General features: G+C 52.2%; 1 long non-coding RNA gene across 1 annotated transcript; it reads left to right on the top strand.

The window, feature by feature from the left end:
- Nucleotides 1–53: 53 nt before the first annotated feature.
- Nucleotides 54–9,782, top strand: LOC144457150 (uncharacterized). The gene is made up of 4 exons (XR_013486510.1): nucleotides 54–920; nucleotides 1,428–1,548; nucleotides 2,606–4,205; nucleotides 4,834–9,782. It is a non-coding gene; the product is annotated as an uncharacterized LOC144457150 (long non-coding RNA).
- Nucleotides 9,783–20,027: the final 10,245 nt, after the last annotated feature.

The raw sequence follows: 20,027 nt of genomic DNA, 5'->3' as shown, positions 1-20,027 counted from the left end.
CCAGCCGGAGGGGGTGCGGGGGGGGGAGGGAGGGAGGAGGTGGGGGCGGGGGCCGAGTGGGGGGGGCAGATGCCACTCAGAGCTTGCTCCAAGCAGCCCGGCCTCTGAGCTTACTGCCCCAACCCCGCGCAGCGGCCCAGGGCCACTGCTCCCTGGGGTGGGAAGTGCAGCACTCGGAGCTTGGAGATGCACCGGGAGTCGACGGTCTCTGGGGCGCAAAGGCTCCTGCCCCTCGAGTATCCCTGCTCCCTCCCTACTCCGCCCCCCCAATATAGCTAGTTAATTGTCTCCCCACACCCCGCTTCTCCCTACCCCTCTTCAAGAACGAAATCCGTTCCTACTCCCCTCAATCCCTTTTCTCCCCGAAAAATGTGGCTACCTCCAAGGCCCCCGCCCAAGTAGTTCGCTACTTCTGCCCCCTTCGCTTCTCCCTGCTCCGACTTGCTCACTTAAAAGATCTCTTCTCCCCCCCCCCCCCCCCATGTAGTTAGCTCCTTCTTGCTGTGAAAAATGGCCCCCTCCCGTGCTGGGATGTGTAGGCCAGATCTGGGCGCTGGTAAGGTCAGCTAGGGTCCCCTTCCCAGCGGGGAGGCCATCAGAGGCCGGCAGTTTACTTAGAGCCTCTCAATCCTCAGATCCCAGGCCCTTTGGGTCCGCTTGGAACTCGGTGCCGGGTGCGGCTCAGGAACTGAAGTCCCGAAGCTTGCGGGGGCCGGGTCTCCCTTTTTGTGCCCAGCTGCCTTGTTCTCCTTCTTCCCACTTCCGTCCCTATCCAGCCTCCCGCAGCCCCCGACCTCTGCGTGGGTAGATGCACACAGACAACTAGGCAACTCCATTATCCTGCCCATGGTCCCACACGGGGGCCGCAACACCGCTCACCAAAGCCGGCCTCGGTCACACCCCAAGGTCTTCTTGGCAAGGTTGGACACTGGCTCCTAGGCTCCAATGCACCCACAGTCAGGCACTCAGGGCTTTCCTTAGACCTACTCACAGAGCTGGACACTCACAGGGTTCCACAGTCACATGGTCACACAATTGGGCATATAATTGCACAATGCCACACTCCTCAGCAGCACAACTGGAGACAGTCTGTCAGAGTCCCTCACACCACCGTGAGCAGAGCCACATTGGCCTGGTCACGCTGTTGTCCCCACAGCCCCACAAGCTGTCCTGAGCTGCCAGCCACACTCTTGCACACACAGAGGTACACCATGTTGGGGGGCACACCCACAGTTCCACATTGACAAGAGGATCCCGTAGACCTGAGGAATGACTGTCCTTAGCAGTTCACAATCTCTCACATAGTTGTGTCTGCCTATGGTCCCCCGCCCCCAGTCCCAGGAGCAGTGGCACACACACAGGACACACACTGGATTCCCCATTGCAGCTGCCAAGAACGGCGCTGTCTCCTTCCTACATCTATACAGGTCCCCCTCTTCCTGAAAATGGGCCTCCAATGCCTTCACTCACTGGGAGAGAGAACCCCAAACCCCGGCAATCAACCAGGAGCTTGTAGCAGCCACTGAGTCCATCTCCAGCATGTGAAGGGTGTGTACTGAGGCCTCTGTGAGTGTGTCCCTGTGAGTGTGATGTGATTGTCAGTCTGTGAAACAGTCAGGGAGTATAAGGGAGTGTTATAGGATGTGAGTATGGAGCAATGTGTGGCCATGTGCCTGCTTTGGGGAAGCTCTTGAGAGAGTGAGTGGTAGTTTGGGTGTAACTGGAAGGTGTCATCACAAAGTGTGAACCTGGAGCAGTGGGGGATGACGGGTCCAGGTGGGCTTGTGTCTCAGGGATCGGGTAACTTTGTGGGGGGGGGGGTTGCCAACATGTTGGTGCCTTGGAACATAACACTGGGAATGTATATGTGTAAAAGTGAATGTCACGACTGTGTGAGGTGTGCTTCAGTGTAGGACACTAGCAGGTCGCTTCCAGTATGTTTGGGGAAAGGTGGGGGAGGGGTGGATTTCCCAGCTTGATTCGGGTTCCTTTTGAGGGATGTTCTCTTTGCAGCAGGCCTAGTTTCCAGGTTGAAAATAAACTTAATAGTAAAAGAGGCCAGGCCAGATCCCACCAGGCAGGACATCTAGGGCTAAGCCTCCCAGGCAGATCCAGGGTAGGCTCCCACTACCACTCTGGCTTAGGGCCTCAAGAATGGGCTCAGGAATGTGAGCTCTGCTTTTTTCTTTGTTTCCATCTCCATTTCTGCTTTTCTGGCTATCTCTACCTCTCTGTGTCTCTCGGTGTCTCTGGTTCTACTGTCTCCGTATGTGTTTCTGTTTTGGCATCTGTTTCCATATCTGTTTCTCCCTCTGTTTCGGAGTCTACCTGGCTCCTTGTTCATAGGTAATGAACTCAGGAGAGTGCAATACAAGAGGGGGGAAGGCGTCTGCTGATTCTCCAGGGCTGGATTTTTGTCCAGATGACCAGAAACACGAGGGCGCTGGCAGTCGTGGGCTACTTCCCCACAGAATCCCTGCAGCTTTCCGCCCGCCCGCCCCCCAGGATCCCCTGAAGCTCTACCTATCTCCATGGAGCTGGATGCTCCCAGCTAGCTATCCTGAGCAAAGGGAATTGGCTGACTCTGGCTTCCTTTCTCCTCCAGAGTCCCAGGAGATGTCCAAGCACTGCCGATATACAGTTCCAGAGTGGATCCCTAAGGAACAAAGTGTCAGGTAGGAGGCAGGCAGGGAGGGCTGGGAGGTCCGATGGGAGCACCAGCCTAGCCCAATGGGAGAGAGGGCCTAGGCTAGGTGGCTATACTCCCTGTTCAGGAAGGGAGCTTGAAAAGAAGAGAGAAGGGAAGAATGAGAAAAAGGAAAGGGAAGAGAGGGAAAACAGAGAGGAAAAGAGAGGAGAGAGAGGGGAGGGGGGACAGAAAAGAGGAAGAAGAAGGAAAGGGAAAGAAGGGGAAGAAAGGGGAAAAGAAGGGAGGCAGAGAAGAGGGAAGGGAAGGGGTCAGAGAGAAAGCAGTGGAGAAAAGAGAAGAAAGGAGGAAGAGAGATGACTGCAAAGGGAGAGGGCCACAGGGCGGAGCCCCTGCCTCTCCCGACCCCAGTTCCCCTCCCGGTCCCCCAGACACGTCCTACATCCTCAGCCTGCCCTGGGCGGGGCGTACCCAGGCGGAAAGCCGGGCAGTGCTTCCCGGTCAGGCGCACCCTGGTTCTGGGCTCAGCAGCTGCTCAGAGGCCCCAGAACACTCTCAGGAATAGCTCAGCCCCTCAGGCCCTCCCCTCAGTGTGGGGTGTCCGAAAGAGCCCAGCCTGTCTTGCCAGCCTAGCTGTCTCAGCTCCCTGGGGCCCCGAAGTGTGTGTGTGGGGGAGGCAACCACTGAACCATGAGGGAGTGGGGAAGGGGGTGGGGGAAACTTGGTCCGGAGGCCGAAGTGAGGAACCTGTAATGTAGAGCAGGTTCCTAGGCTCATTTCTACCTTCTTCCCCCTGGCAGGGCCCCTCCCAGGCCCAGCCCCCTGCTGAGCTCCTCCTGCCAGGCAGTTCTGGGCCCCAGGCCTTCTCTCTGCAGCCTTTGGGGGCCTCCTGGCCCTCTCTCTCCACCCTTCTCTATTCTGCTCTCCCTCCTATCGACCGCTTCTCCCTGGCAGCACCTACAGCAGCCACTCTGCTCCATTGCCCTAATATCTGCTCCGTTCCCACAATCTTGTCTCTAATCTCTCCCCCCCTCCCTTCTCTCCCCAGTATCTCTCTGCCCCTGTGTTCCCACTATCTGCCTCCCCAACATCTTCTCCATCCATTCAGCATTCCACTCTCCAGGATCCACTCCATCTATCTCTCTCCCCGGTATCTACTCCCTCCCCACTATCAGCCTCCTCTCGCCACTTTCAGCCTCTTCTTTTCCCCAATATCTTCCTACCCCACTCTTTGCCTTCTCCGGTTTGGCTAGGCTGAATCTCTCCTGACTGGGCCAGGCCCTTCCGTGGGGATCTAGGCCCCCTGGGCCTCGGGTTGGTGCAGCCCAGGGTAGGGGCCTGTATCACCCATCTGGACTGTGCAGAGGTGGTCAAGATGAAGGGCGGGCAGCTGCGCAAATGCGGGGCCCCCAAGAGCTCGACAGGCCCTAGGAAGGAAAGTGTTCGCTTTGCCTGGCTCCCTGCTCTGGGAGCCCTGCTGGGAAGAGCTGAGGTGGCCTCAGATCGAGCTGGAGGCAGCGCTGGCCGAAGAAAGGACCCACCAGGGATTTATCAGAAAGTAAGTTGGCTGGCCCCGCTTTGGCCTTAGCACTGGGCAGGGGGAAGCGCGCCGGATTTAACGTCAGAGGAGCATTTCTTCCCTTCGCCTCTACGGTGTTACCGGGGACAATACTCTATCTAGCTACTTGTCGAGAGGGTCGTTTTTCTGCTCTGGACAATGAAGACAGTGTCGAGGATCTCTTCCGACTCGGAATCCTACAATCCTTCCCTCCTCCCCTCCCAGCCTTCCTTCAACGCTGCCCCCCATCCCCACCCCATGCCAGTTCTTACCAGAGGGACTGTTGTCCCCAGTGTTCCTGGATTTATTTTATGTGAGAGAAGCTTGGGGCCCTAGTGGATAGAGGACCAGCTAGGAAGGCACAATTTCGAGGCCTGTCTCCGACACATACTGACTGTGTGACCCGGGGCAAAGCTTAATTTCTTCGTGGTCTAGGGTCAAGGTCAATTTACTGTCTAGACTCGACGACTTCCAAGTTCCAAAGGAGCATTTGGGAGAGGGAGTGAGTCTCTTCATCTGGGAGTTCCCTTCCACGATGACGTGGTTCTCACAGGTGTGTTTGGGACAGCTCCTGTACCAATCCCTATGTTTTCTACTTCTCTAAGCGTCTGTTCTCTCCCCCCTACAGAACGTGAGCAATTCGAGAGCGGAGCAGAGCCTGTAACCGTAGCACCTAACACTATGCGTGGTCCTTAATAAATGCCGATTGACGGATTTAGTCAGTCTGACAGAGTTGGTATGGAGAAACTGAGGCTAAGAACCAGAGCTGAGAGGAGGCATTCCGGGAAAGTTTTGGGAATCGCGCCCCCTGGATGTGGCTGTCAGCAGGAGTCTCCGAACCTCTGAAACCGCGGGGAGCTCAGTCGTGCTATCAACAAACCCTCGGTATGGTATGTCCTTGCAGGGGGGAGAACCCCGAGCTAGCGGGTGGAGATGGGGGTACCCAAACTAGACAAGGTGTGACCTTCAGCTTCAGGGAACTCCTAGTTTGTCTGGTGAGGGCAAAGACTCAACTACAGGACAGCATCCCAGGATAATTTCGAAAAAGAGGGTGAAGCAGAGACCCAGCAATGGGGAAGGTACTCGGCCAAGGTCACAGGGGGGTTGGGGGGGTGGAGATCACGAATTTAGAATTGGAAGGACCGTAGCGATCATCAAATTCAACCCCCTCGTTTTACTGTTGGACAAACGGAGGTTCAGGCAAGCTAAGGGTTTGTCTCTCCCCCTTCTCCTTCGTTGGGGGCCCCCAGGGGCGGATCAATGGATGCCAAAGATCCTCGTGGGCGGAGCCTAAGGTGGGAGGGACAGTGACCGTGGGACGTGCGTGGGAGGGTCTGATGAGCCTCGCGGGATGCTTCTGCTTCCAGAGGCCCCACGGGGACCACAAGGGCGTGGTCAAGAGGGGCGAGGCCAATAGAGTCATGCTTCTGTCCCTGTGGAACACGGGGGCGATTCATGGGCAGCCTTGGCAGCCAAGTCCAACGAAAACGCCCCCGTCGGTCCCCGCCCTCCCACTCCAAACAAGGACAGACACGCAGAGATACAGACACACAGAGACACGCCTCAGCCCCTATGCCTTGGATGTCTTTTATGCATATTATGTGCGTGCACGTTATCTTCCCCGGGAAAATGAAGCTTCCTGAGGGTAGGGACTATTTCGGTTTTTTGTTCTGTGTTTTTAGCCTGGCACAGAGTAGGTCTTTAATAAAGAGACACGGAGAGACCCCTGCCCTCCACTCGTGCCCTCACAGATGGCAGCAGAATGTCTGGACAGATGGGTGCATAGGCGTGACCACCCCTCCAGGTCTGGGTGCTCTCCGGGCTGCACACGTGTGGGGTTCTCTTGCATATGCAAGAGTGATTCCCCCGTGGGACCTCTCCCTCCCACACACACACACCAAGGGGGCTCCTTGCCAGGACTCACCTGTGTCCTCCCTCTTACTTGAACACCCCTGTGATCCCCCGTAGTGCCTGGGACCTTTCCACATACGTGGTTCCTTGCTCACACAAGTGTTGGCGCGGCATATAATGTGTACCCGATTCTTCCAACAAACCTGTGGTACTCCTGTACACACCAACCTCTCCACCCCACCACGTGGGCCAACCCCCTCCTACATGATATCCCCCAAAGGCTCGGGGCAAAATAGCCCCTACCCTTGGAAGGAAAGTGGGTGCGCTCTGGCCCGACGTGGGTCGGCGAGCAGCGGTCTGAGGCGCTTCCTCCCGGCGCCCCAAGGCTGGCCAACATCAGGAGCTCACTGCCTGAGGTTTCACCCTGGGGCTGAGATGAGACGTCTCCTCCGCCCTATCCCATCCGGCTTTCATCCAGCCCCTGGGTACCTAGTGTCTTTGTGACCCTAGGTAAGACGCTTCACTTTCTTGGGCCTCGGTTTCCTCTTCTGTAAAATGAAGGGGTTCCCTTTCAGCTCCTTCAGCCCCCGCCCCCGTGAGCGAAGCTTGCTTAGGACTCGGTTATTTTTCTCCAACCCTTGCCGTCTTCACGCGCACGCCCCCACACACGTTGTACACAGCATAGCTACGTACAGATGCATTTAGCCGCTGTTGAACTGAGGAGACGGGAGATGCGAGTGCGAATCCCGACTCAGTCACTGACTAGCTGTGTGACCACAAGCAAGTCCTTGAGAGAACAAGGCTTTCTGAACCTCGACTTTGTCTTAGGGAAAGAAAAAAAAAAGAGGCGAACAATGTCTGCCCTGTTATCTCCCCCAACCCCTCCAGGCGGCTGCGGGGAGGAAAACGATTTGTAAGTCAGGGAGCGCTATTAAAACTGAAATCTTGGTTATTCCAAAAAGCCCCACCCCTGTAATGAGCGCCGTCGTGAAATGTGCCCCTGTACATCACCACACACCAGCTATCTCCTTTTCTCTTTCTCTGTGTCTCTGTCTCTGTCTCTCTCTTACACACACACACACACACACACACACACACACACACACACTCATACACACACTCACACATCCGTGCATCACAGACGGTCAGATAGGACAAGAGACAAACGAGCTCCATTCAGCCCCTCATTTTACAGAGTGAGAAACAGAGGCCCAGAATAGGAAAGGGAAGGACTTGGCCAAGGTCACACGCTGGTGCGCCCCAAGGCTGGGATTCCGTGCTACCGAGGCTTTTTTCCCAGCCTCTCTCCAATACATTACCAAACGCTCTCAGTCACGTTCGCTTCTCACCCAGGAAAGGAAGAGAAGGGAAGATTACCTCCTATGTGCTAGGCACGGTGCTACAAGTTTTTACAAATCGTATCTCGTTTGATCCATACAACAACCTTGCGAGGTAGAAGACCCGTTTACAGCTGAGGAAACTGAGGCAGGAAGAGATTAAGTGACTTGCCCAGGGTCTTATAAGTGTCTGAGTTCTGATTTGAATTCAAGTCTTTGACTCCATACTCCCCAGAACAGAAACCCTGGAACGGATGCGCAGCCTGGTGTCCAGAGCCGGGCGGCTGGGTCCTTCCCACCTAGGGGCTCCTCCTGGGTGCAGGGGCCACTCTGACCGCGGGATCCATAGCTGCTTACTGGACCCACGTCAAGCTCCTCGTAGAAAGCGGAAGGTGAATGAAGCGCTAGGAGGCAATGAATGCCCTTTCGAATTCCCGCGAATACCGAAGCAGTTAATTCCTCTGTCCCGAGGAAGCTTTGAAAGTGACCTGACCTTGTGGGAACCGAGAATCTGTAGGATTACGGCGCCTGGCACTTGAAAGGCCCCCAAACTGCGTTTGCTGAATCGAATTTGGTTTCTTCGTTAAACCCAATCCCTGGAAGGTGAAATTCACCAAGGCCCAGTCCACACAGGCATGAAGGCCGAGCTGAGGACAAGGTGGGAGGCCCTCATTCTATGTCTCAGAGCAGCTGGAGCGGGAAACCGGAGCGGGTTTCCTGGCCTGGAACCAGGGAGTAATAGTCCCCCACGCCCGTATGGACCGGACCCACAGCACAAATGGGAGCAAGTCACACGAGATCCCCGACCCACTCATCCCCCAGCCCAGAACGAGCGCCCACGCTTGGAGATCTCTCCTCTGCCCAGTTCGCCGGGTTCCGGTGAGAGGAGGGCTCTGATCTTCTGGAAGGTCAGCGGACCACAGAAGGTCCCGAGGGGCTGAGTTTGGAGCAGCTCTAGCCTATGTTTCTTGGCCAACCCTGGAGAGGGCTTCGGCGTCTACAGGGGGCAAGAAATCGCCCCGGGCTGAACCGGGAGGGCTCTATGCTGGGTGCGGCTGTTTGGAGCCACCCACCGCGTCCCTTAATTGCTCCCCTGCCAGTGAGATGTGGGGAGGGGAAGACCCCTCCACCTTGCTCCTTCTCCCAGGCCTTGGACTGGCCAGGTCTGCTCCAGATCAATCGGTTCGGATTAATTATCCGGATTAAAGATGCGGATTAATTCAGGGCCTTGGGGCAGGTCAAACAAGTGCCCGGTGCCCTGACCGAAATGGAATTGCCACAGCTCGGGGCTGAGGCCAGGTCTACTCCAACTTGGCTAATTGCAGGGGGAGGGGGGTGGACTGGAAGGTACTCCTGAGGGCAAGAGGACCGAGGGATTTCGGAGCAGGCGGAACAGCAGAGCCGGGGGCGCTCGGAACGCCTTGGGGCCCGGCCAGGGGCCTGGCCCGAAGACCCGCCCGGGGCTAGGTGGGGAGGAGGGAGGCTCAGCCTGTGGACTCCGCTACTCCCCTGCAGCCGCCCCGATCTTTCCCATTCGAGAAAATGGGCCCCTGGCAGGGGGCCTGGGGAAGCCAATAGAGATTGACACCAGGCCCTCCCGACCCCGAAACCTCAGCCGCCTCGATCACTCCGCCGCCTTCCTTCGCTTTCTCCCCCATGTCTCGGCCTCTTCCGTTCGGTCTCTGTGATTCTCTTTGCCTTCCTGTCCGTCCGGTCCATCCCGTCCGTCAGTCCATCCGTCTCTATTTCTCTCCTCCTGCATTTCTCTGCACTCCCTGCCCTTCTCCCGTTTTCCTCCCTTACTGTCTCTGCCTCTTTGCTTTTGTCTCTAGTTCTCCTTCCCATCTCCGCCAGTCTCTCCTGGCAGTCTGTCTGGAGATCTCTGGCCCTCTCACCTCTCGCTCTTTATCTCTGTCTCTCTCTGGTTCCTGCCCTGGCTCCGACGACAAGCTTCTACTCCCAGGCTCTGGCCCGCACACTGACCTTCCAAGCTTTCGTTGCGAGGCTGAAAGGCGGGGGAAGCGCTCGGGCCTCCGCAGCATTATTTGCGCTGTCTTCTCTCGCCTCGGGCGTCCCGGGGTCTCTCCCTGAGCCTCTCCCAGACTGCCCCATTGGCCTCAGTTCTTTGATCCACTTCACTTTTGGCTTGATCCCTTCTTGGAGCTGGACTCGGCAGAGCCCCTGGAGAGCAAGGGGCACCCAATCGATGCTCTTGCGGCCTCAGCCCAGGAAGCCCTAACCCGGGGGGGAAGCCCCCGACGTTGGTCTGCCAGCCCACGCCCACCCTGCCTGTCTGCATGCATACCTCGGAATGTGGGTGTCTCTGTGGGTTTGTACTGTGTGTCTAGTATATTCAGTCGGTCAGTCAGTCAATAAACATTGTGCCAGACACTGTGTATCAGTACATTTCTAAGAATCTCCTATATGCGGAGGGACTCGTTTAGATCAGACGGTGCCTTGCCGTCAAAGACATCAGCCTGTGACTGGAAGACAGAGACAGTGAACGAATCTTGGATTCCTACTCAGAACCTGAATTCGAATTGTGACTTGAATGCCCTATGCCTGTGACCTGAAGCAAGTTTCTTCTCCTCTCGCTTCCTCTGATTCTGTTTGGCCTGTCCCCTCTCTGAGCCTCTGTGTCTCCATCTGTAGCACGAGGAGGTTGAATTCCACGATATAAGGTATCACGTAAGATCTCCCTCAGCCCTAAATGATTCTAACCTCCTGCAGTGTATAGATGCGGGCATCATCACACACACACGAACATGCAGTGGCCCTCGATCATGTGAATACTCTGGTCTGGGCAGTCCTGTAGTATATTCTATGCCATCCACGTTGGTAGGTCTGACTGTCCTGGAGTGACCTTGAGTGGGGCAGAGCTAGTTTCCATATGCCCCTGTGTCTGGGAGCTCAGGTTCATGGGGCATGTGGGACCAGGAGGGAACTCGGAGAACGGCTAGTGCAAACCCCTCATCTTATTCTGAATAAAATTTTATTTTCTTTTTACAAAGATCCACTCTCTCTCCCTTCCACCTCATCTTATGCTTCCCCTCCCCAGGGAAGAAAAACAAAACCCTTGTAACAAACATATACAGTCAAGCAAAACAAACATGCACACTGGCAAATGTCCAAAAACAAAAATTGTCCATCTGTACCTTGAGGCTTCCAGCATTCTATCAGGAAGTGGATAATGTTTCATCTGGAGTCCTTTGGAATCACGGTTGGTCATTGTGCTAGTAATAATAGCAACTATTCATAATACACTATAACTTTACAAATATCTCATTTCATCCTCAGAACAACCCTGGAAAGTAGATGCTATTATTATCCCCATTTTACAGATAAGGAAACTGAGGCATGGAGAGGTAGAGGTTGTGACTTCCCCAGGGTCACACAGCTAGGAAGTGTCTGAGGCTAGATTTGAACTCAGGTCTTCTTGACTTCAGGTCTCCATCCACTGTGCTATCTTACTGAGTTGATCGGAGTTCCCAAGTCTTTTAGAGTTGTCTTTGTAACTTTATATATAGATATGAAATATTCTCCTGGTTCTGCTCAGTTCACTATGTATCAGTTCATATGAGTCTTCCCTGGTTTCTTTGGCACTATCTCCTTCATTTCTTCCAGCACAATAGCATTCCATCATAGTCACAACTTTAGCCATTCTACAGTTGATGGGCACCCCCTCAATTTCTAATTCTTTGCGCTGCAAAAAGACCTGCTAGAAATATTGCTGCTAGAAATATAGTCCCCTAATTATACAGATGAGGAAACTGAGGACCAGTGGAGAAGGCAGGAGTGGAGTTAGAGCAAAGGTCTACAGAAGCCCCAGCAGCTTGGAGGGGCAAAGAGGGCCACTTTGACAATGTGACTATTTCTAGACAAACTGACCTCATGAAAGGAAATCTTGCTCTCCAGGGCCCAAGGGGAGGGAATTTGTGTCCTGGAGGGAAGGCTCCAAGCTCCATGTGCTAGGGGTGGCCAGAAGCCCAGACTGGTATGAGGACTCTCCTGCCCTTCACCACCTTCTTTTACAGGGTTCTGGCACAGACTCTCCCTACCCCCATCATGCTCTGGGGTCAGATCCCCACCCCACCCCTCCAGGTTCCAGGGGTCCTTTCTGTTTCACAGCTGATGGAATGACAGGTAGTAGGACTCCTTTGCCTATCTTTCCAAATAGTTTATATAATATTGGGATTGATTTTTTTGTATTGTTTTGTTTTGTTTTGTTTGCTTGCTTTTTGGTGAGGCAATTAGGGTTAAGTGACCTGCCCAGGGTCACACAGCTAGTAAGTGTCTTGTCTGAGGCCAGATTTGAACTCAGGTCCTCCTGACTCCCTAGCTGCCCCTGGAGTGACAGGTAGTGAGAAAGGAAAGGAGGAGGGACAGTTGGGGAGGACCAAGGAGAGGTTACAGTAGGGGAGGAAGGAGAAGGAGGACAGGAAAGAAGGAGAAGGAGGGAGGAAGGGGAAAGGAGAAGCAACTGAGAGGAGAAGGGAAAAGAAGATAAAGATGGGACAGAAATAGTCAGAGTCAGGGGGACAGACAGAGATAGATGGAGAAGAAGAGATTCATACAGGAAACAAGAAGCCAGCTGGAAGAGGATGAATGAAGAAGAAGGGAAGAAAAAAGCAACCATCTGGCCCAAGGAGCAAGATGCTAAAGAGACTCAAGAAGGGGGCCCCAGTGTACGTGGGCTGGTACTGCCTTGCAGTCCTCCTCACTTCAAACCTTTCCCTAGAGCCCCTACCCCTGGCAGGGGAGGAGGTAAGGAACTCAGAGGATGGGATAGGGGACAGGGAAAGGAAACTCACAAGAGGAGAAGGGCCAAGGCTGACTTTTCTGGAGAGTTTTAAGGGTCAAAAATGTGAAAGGCCTTTGTAAAATCACTACAGAGACACAACGTCTTGTTATTATTATCACCAGGGGGCTAGGTGGTACTGCAATGGATAGAGTGCTGGGCCTGGAGTCAGGAGGACCTGAGTTAAAATCCATCCCCAGACACTTACTAGCTGTGTGACCCAGGACAAGTCACTTAAGCCCATTAGCCTCAGTTTCCTCATCTGTAAAATGAGCTGGAGAAGGAAATCGCAAACCACTCCAGGATCTTTGCCAAGAAAACACCACTTGGGGTCACCAAGAGTCAGACAGGACTGGAAAAATTCAATAACCACAACATTATTATCACCACAGTCTGGCTTCTGACATTAGCTGTGTGATCCTGGCTGGGCTCCTGAATCTCTGTGAGTCTGGGTTTTTCCATCTATAAAATGGGAATAAAGTCATCTATTTCACATGAGTATGGTGAAAACTTAGCAAGATTACATGTACAAGGGCTTGCAAACCCAAATTCTATCTAAATGTAAGTCACAGTCAAATTCTGCCTTCCTTCCATTTCTCTACCATGTTAAAGCTTATAAAAGCAGGTTCTCATAGCCACCTGATGAGCTGAGTAGTATGTATGCTATTATATCCACTTTATAACAGGTTCAGAAAGGGGAAGTGACTTACCTAGGATCACATAGCTAGTCAGTCTAAGGCCCTTCTTTTAATTCATACACAGTAAGGCCCCACCAGCATCTCCTGTTGTTGTGGTAAGCATCTTCACCCCAACTTTTTTAACATGAATTATTCATTCAGGACTTCCTTGTCATCCATGTGCAAAGTAGCTTTTCTTTTTGAACCCAAGCCCAAGACTTCACATTTATTCCTGTTAAATTTAAAAATGATTAAATTTGGGGGCAGCTAGGTGGTGCAGTGGATAGAGCACCGGCCCTGAAGTCAGGAGGACCTGAGTTCAAATGCAACCTCAGACCAAACACTTGACATTTCCTAGCTGTGTGACCCTGGGCAAGTCACTTAACCCCAATTGCCTAAAAGCAAAAACAAAAAAGATTAAATTTACCCTTTCTTTGGAGGCTTTCAAGGTGTTTTAGCTCCTCATTTATCATCCAGAGTTTTGGCTAATCTTTCTGGCTTTGTATATTCTACAAGTTAGTGGTGCATCAAATAGAGTGCTGGGCCTGAGGGCAGGAGGACTTGTGTGATCATGGGCAAGTCACTTCCCCTCTGTTTGCCTTAATCCACCAGAGAAGGAAATGACAAATCACTCCAGAAAACACCTTGGACAGCACTGGAATGCTATGATGGCCTCAGTTTCCTCAAACACAATCTAGGGATCATAATAACACCTACTCACCAGAGTTGTGGTGAAGATAAAATGAGGTGATATTTGTAATGTGCTTAGGACAATGCCAGGCATATAGTAAGCACTATATAAATATTAGCCATCATCATAATCATCTTCATCTTTATCTCATTCAGGTCATTAGCAAAAGTGTTGAACCACATAGATCACTGGGGCCTCCCACTACAGACTTCCTTGTATATTGACACCAATTAATTGACCAACACTTTGTGCAGCTGCTGCTGCTCCTGTAACCAGGAGAAATGACTTGGAATTTAGAAGCTAAATTATGCTTCCTGGGACTCCAGGCTGATAGATCTAGGAATTTCTAATTATCTGAGTAGGGTCAGTTAGATGGTGGATAGAGTGCCAGTCCTGGAGTCAGGAGGACTCATCTTCCTGAGTTCAAATCTGGCCTCAGACAGTTACTAGCTGTGTGACCCTGGACAAGTCACTTAACCCTGTTTGCCTCAGTTTCCTCATCTGTAAAATGAGCTGGAAGGAAATGGCAAAACCACTCCAGTATCTGTGTCAAGAAAACACCACATGGGGTCACCAAGAGTCAGACAGGACTGAACAACACCAAGACAAATTATCTGAGTGATTTGTACAGACCACTTTTCCTCCTGGGCCTCAGTTTCCTCATCTGTAAAATGAAAGAGTAGAGCAGATGATCTCTAAGTCCCCTGGCCAACTCTGACACTGCATCAGAGGGTAGGGGGATTCTGAAAGTCTCCTGTTAGAACGGGGATTCCTTTTTGGTAGGGGTCAGCCAAGTGGCCCACCCAAGTCCTTTCTGACTCTCCAGTTCCCTAATTCTGGGATGCTAGGACTCTGGGATCCTCTGTTTCAAGGTCCTTCCCTGCTCTGACATGCTCTGTTCGTAGATTCCTTCCAGCTCTGACATTTTGGGATTCTGGGAAGTCCTGTGTTAGGAATTCCCAGGCCTGCCTCCAACACCTCCCCACCCCCCAACCTCTCTCTGCCTCAGGACATTTAAAGAGACATTGAGGCCCCATGCCTTCCTTGTTATTTTAAAAACAAACACATCCTCCCTGCCCCTCTCCTCTTGCAGACTCCCTTGTTTTCTCCTGGAGGGGGGTGGGGGTGGAGCGAAGGCTGAAAATATTCCACTGGCCACCTCCTCAGGGGAGGGGGGCCCCCAGACAGGCTCTAGAAATGGGTGGTTGGTCTTTCTGGTGAGAGAGCAAAGCTACTCATCCCCCCAGTTACTGGTATAGTGTGGCCGATAAACCTGGACCCAGCGTGTTGGTGCTGTCTACAGGGCTTTGCAGCTGAACTCCTGTGTGACCACGGGTGGGTCTCTTTTCCTCTCTGCTCCTTCATTTTCTCTTCCATCAAATGACAAATCTTGGCAAACATCCGGGGCACTTTAGGATGCCTCCTTGGCAAAGAAGGGCCTTCTCATGCCAGTTCTTCTCAGGGCCCCAGAGGTCACTCCTCATAGTAGTCACCTGCTCCTGCTCCTTCCTCCTTCTAGTTCACCAAGTGCTAACCCTATGGCATGAGAGGTGCCAGTTTGGTTTTCCCCATTTTGCAAATGTAAAAACAGGTTCTGAGAATTTAAGTGCTCATAGAGCTTTAGAACTGGGAGAGACCCTTAAAGGTCATTTACTTACAGAATTCTGGGATTTCAAGATACCTTAGAGATCATTGAGTCCACCTCCCCCCTTATTTTACAGATGAGGAAACTGAGACCCAGAGAAGTTACATAACCAAGGTGATACGAATAATATGTGGTGAGGCACTTCCTTCTCTGGGCCTCAGTTTCCCCATCTGTCAAATGAGGCGTAAGACTAGATGGTCGTTCAGGTACCTTCTGTGTCTGACACTCTTTGATTCTCTGTCCCGTCTCTGCAGTTACCCTGAGAAAATGACCAGCTTATGGAATCTTGGAGCTGGAAGGATGTTAGGACTCAGTGAGTCCAACTCGGTCATCTTGCAAAAGAGGAAAGGCTCAGAGAGGGAAAGGGACTGGCCTACAGTCACACAGTGGCTTAAATCACTTTCCCTGAACTTCGGCTTCCTTCTCCAAGTGTCAGAGACCATAATCCCTGTCTCACAGAGACACTGTAATGCAAAGCCTTTTGAAAACCTTAAATGGCTTGAGAAATGAGAGTTGCAATTCTTACCATCAATGTTCACCCCACCCCCCACCTCCCAACGGAGGCCAGGGCAGGCAATGGGAGGAAGAGGAGGGACAGGAGGTGGGGAGGGGGAGAGGAGGGATTTAGGTTCCACTCCTTCCCAGGGCAAGATGAGCTTGCCCCTCTTTCCCTCCCCTCTGTTGCAGTCCCCTCCTTTCTCCCCAGCTGGGGTTGAAGAGGGGAGGGCATTGCTGGGATTTAACACTTCAGCTAGGAGGGGGGCCTGGGGGGATGGAGAGGAACAGATGCCTGGGAATGAGTGACAGGGAGATGGACACCTGCAAGCCATCCCCCCCCACACACACATAGAGGCACATGCCCACACATGTGCTCCTACTTGCAGTGCAAGAGAACATGGGGGTTATACTCATTTCCTGCTGAACAGAACCTGAGAGTCCATGAGGGCCAACTCCCTCATTTTACAGAAAAGGAAACTGAGGCCCAAGGTCACAGCAGGCATAGGCAGAATTAGACCCCAGGTCTTTTGACTTCAAAGCCAGAACCTTTCTATCAGACCACAATGTCCTCAGTAATGCTTGAACACACATGTGGCTCTGCACAGGCAGAACATTTTAGGGTCAATTTTCTGATCCCTGCTTCCCTTCTTCTTAAGTGGTTAACTAATTCTGGGCCTCATCCACTCTTCTCCCACTTTGAGACAAAAGGGGATAAGGGGTTGCATCCCCCTATGCCCTTCCAAGGTCATCTGATTTAGTGGGAGGTCCCCTGGAGAGGGATGGGCTCAGAGGGAGGGCCAGTCCCCCAGCCACACACACACATACATACTCCTAGCTCAGGAAACTGACCCAGCAGCTCCTGGCCTTCAGGGTCCCTCCCCTCCCACTATTGTTAAGCTATTCTTTCATCTTCGATGTCTGTTTCTATTGCACAGATTGGGAAAGGCAAACCTTAGACAGCAAGGATCCATGTTCTGTAGCCCATAACACCTTGTAGAGGCGGCTGTGATAGAAAGCACTGGCTTTGGAGTCAGGAAGACCTGAGTTCAAATCTTGCCTTTGATGCTTACTAGCTGTGTGACCCTGGATGAGTCTCTTCACTTTTGAGTCAGTTTTACCTCCTCAGTAAAATGAGGAGGACCCCTACCCCAACCAGGGCTGTTCTGAGGGTCAAAGGAAAGTGCTTCAGATGTAAACATTTGCATCTGTATTATTTCTCTTAAAGGGCTAGAGAAATGCTAGATATTTTTATTATTATTATTTTTATTAGCATAAAAAATACTACGTCACAGGGAGGAGAAGCGGAGAGAGGGAAGGCCCAGGTTCAAGTCCCCCTTACAGCACAGATTGGGTTTGTGACCCTGGGCATGGCACAGTGCTTGCATACAGTAAGCACTTAATAAATGCTTTCCATGCATTCATTTCATTCATTCATTCAGTAGGCACAGCCAGGTTCAGATGAGTTTCTACATCCTATTTCCTTCACATATTGGTGGTCAGAGCCTCAGGGTTGACTTGTTAACTCAATCTTTCTGTCCTAGGTGACTCTAGAACCAGATGGACACAGAGCTCAGAAGCAGCTAAGTAGCTTCTTCACCTGGAGCTCCCTGTACCTATGAAATCATGGCTTAGGACAAAAAAAAGACACCATATTGTAACAGTCTATAATAAGATAATGCGTCATTAAAGCGTCCACAGTCTCACAGTTATGTATTTCCCAGCTCTGACATCCCCTGTTCTAAGCTCCCTCCTAGCTCTGTCCTTCTGAGTTCAAAGTCCTCTACCTACTATTGGCATGCCACATTTCCCAAGAACAGTAGATAGGAAAAGGGCCCCAGAGAACGAAGCCACGGAGAGATCTCTCCCCTCTTCCTACGGGATGGTCCTGCTGTATGCAGGTCCCAGCAGTGAAGGGCCCTGCAGGTAGCTGGGTACACTTTGCTGGTGCAGGCATGAAAGCAGACCTGAGCATGAGACCAGGCTTCTGGCCTCCAAGTCCTAGCCTTAGCCTTCGTGGTCCCCACCAGGATGGGTGGACATTCTGAAGCCAGAGCACTTGGGAAGGCTGTGAGGGAGAGGAGGGGGGCAAATGACTGAAGAATTTTTAAAGGGCTTCAGTCTGCGAGCCTTTCCCTCCTCCAGCCACACGGAGACTGTGTCACACACACACACACACACACACACACACACAAACCCCACCCCCGTTGTTCCTCGGCAGGGGCCATCTTTAAATGTCCTGGACCCAGGACTACTGCTGAGAAACTGGAAAGAATCCCAGATGTTTCAGACAAGAACCATGTGGGAGCCTGGCCCTCCCCCCAGGGGGCCCCTCCCCAAACACAGGGGATTGCTGGATAGAGCAGATAGCGCCTAAACCACACTGCAGGGGACCCAGGAAGGAGAGGCACCTCAGGGAAGGTTTGGCTTTGAAGGGAAAGAATTAAGAATAACAACGGTAACTCCTTTTTCTAGACTGTTCCCAACCCATCCCCACCCTTCCTGCCCGCCACTCCCCTCACAGTCTTGCTCCCATTTTATAGATGAGTACAATGATTTGTCTGGGAGCTGAAACTCAAACCCTAGCTTTGAGGTTCCAAGTGTCTCACTTTTCTTACCACCCACAAACAGGACACGGACAGGAGGTCTGGTGAGGAAAGTGTGTAAAAACAGGAGAGCCCTAGAAATGGTTGCAAGTGCCGGGGAAGAAACCAGCACCCAGGGAGAGACTGCAGCTATTGGGGAGAGGGGAAGATCAGGGGCCTGGAAGAAGAGGAGAGAAAGAATGGTTTTGAGTAGGGGAAAACTGCTATTCATGGAGAGATCTTTGGAGAAGGCAGATTTTGGCTTAGTCTGTAATTTGAGCTGTCCCAGCGTGGAACAAGACGGTGAGTTCCTCTGCCACTGAAAGCCTTCACTGGGAGGCTGAATGGCCAATGGCAGGGCGTTGGTTCGTGCCTTGGGCGGGGAGGGGGGGGATCATGACCCCAGCCTCCTGAGCGGAACAAGAGTCCCCAAAGGATAGTTCTGAAGAGGAAGCAAAGGGGAATCGGGAGCATTGGGAAAGAAGAGGCCAACTGGACGGTGTCTGAGGGGTGTCCCCAAGGAAAGTGACCAGAGCTGAATGTCCGCTCTGCCACGTAAACAGAAGTAGCCCAGAAGAGGAGAGAGCGCTGACCTCACCCCGGAAAGACCTAGGGGCCAGTCCTCACACAGTCTCCATGGCACGCAGCTCTCTAAGACTGTAAGGAGCAGCCCAGGAGGAGAACTGCACTGAGGAGGGAATTTACTCCCCAGGGGTTCCCTATCCCCTGGAACACCCAGCAGCATAGCCCTGTCCCAGGCATTTTCGGCTGCCTGTCTGGGAGGTAGGAGACTCAGATCCTCTCCCCTTCCCTCCAGTATAAGACTATAACTTCTTCGAGGACAGAGGCTAGTCAATCCCCAGGGTGCAGGTATCCCTTAATGATAGGGCAGCTGGGTAGCACAATGGACAGAGCACCAGATAAGGCGTCAAGAAGATTCATCTTCCTGAGTTCAAATCTGGCCTCAGACACTTACCAGCTGGGTGACCCTGGGCAAGTCAGTTCACCCTCTTTGCCTCAGTTTCCTCCTCTGTAAAACAAGCTGGAGAAAACCCCAAATGGGGTCACAGAGAGTAGATCACAACTGAACAACAAATTCCTCAAGGAATGATTGCTAAATTGTCAAATTGAATTGAACTCATTCGAAGTCTGCCACTATGTGATGCTGTGCAAGTCCCCCCCCCAACCTCCATCCCCATAGTTTTTCTTCTCCATTCCTCCTCATTTTTTCTCTCTAGTGAGCATCCCAAAGGGATGTGGCTTCCAAGGTCTTTTTCACATCTCCTGGGGTCCCTATCTTCTGGCCTTAATTAGCACATTAGCATTTCTAAAGCTCCATGTGATATTAGATCACTTCCCATCAATAGTATTTCTTGCCTTGTCAGTGAGTGGGGGAAGGGTGGAGGGAGAGAGGGAAAGAATTTGAAATTGAATATAAAATTTTAATTTAAATTAAAAAAATAATTTCCCGAGTACCCCCCAACAAGCTTCACTCTTTTCATACCTAGGTCCTCCCTTCTTCTAAAGGGGTCAGGTGAGCTCTTGTCCCTCAAGGAGAAGGCTTTTATCAATATTTTCCCCCTGATTTTAGAACATTATCTTCTAAACAGTCTTTTCAGCAGCCCCCATCCTTTCTTGGGCCTGGGAGTATTGCTGGAAGACATAACCTATCACACTTGCTTTGCTACTAATTCGTGCTATTTCCAAGGCAAAGTCTTGCCCTAGGGATAAAAAACCCAGTGG

Source organism: Phascolarctos cinereus, unplaced genomic scaffold, assembly GCF_003287225.1.
Source record: "Phascolarctos cinereus isolate Bilbo 61053 unplaced genomic scaffold, phaCin_HiC Scaffold_4;HRSCAF=312, whole genome shotgun sequence".
NCBI lineage: Eukaryota > Metazoa > Chordata > Mammalia > Diprotodontia > Phascolarctidae > Phascolarctos > Phascolarctos cinereus.
The sequence above is the reverse complement of the archived record's forward strand: the minus strand, read 5'-3'. Positions and strand labels throughout refer to the sequence as shown.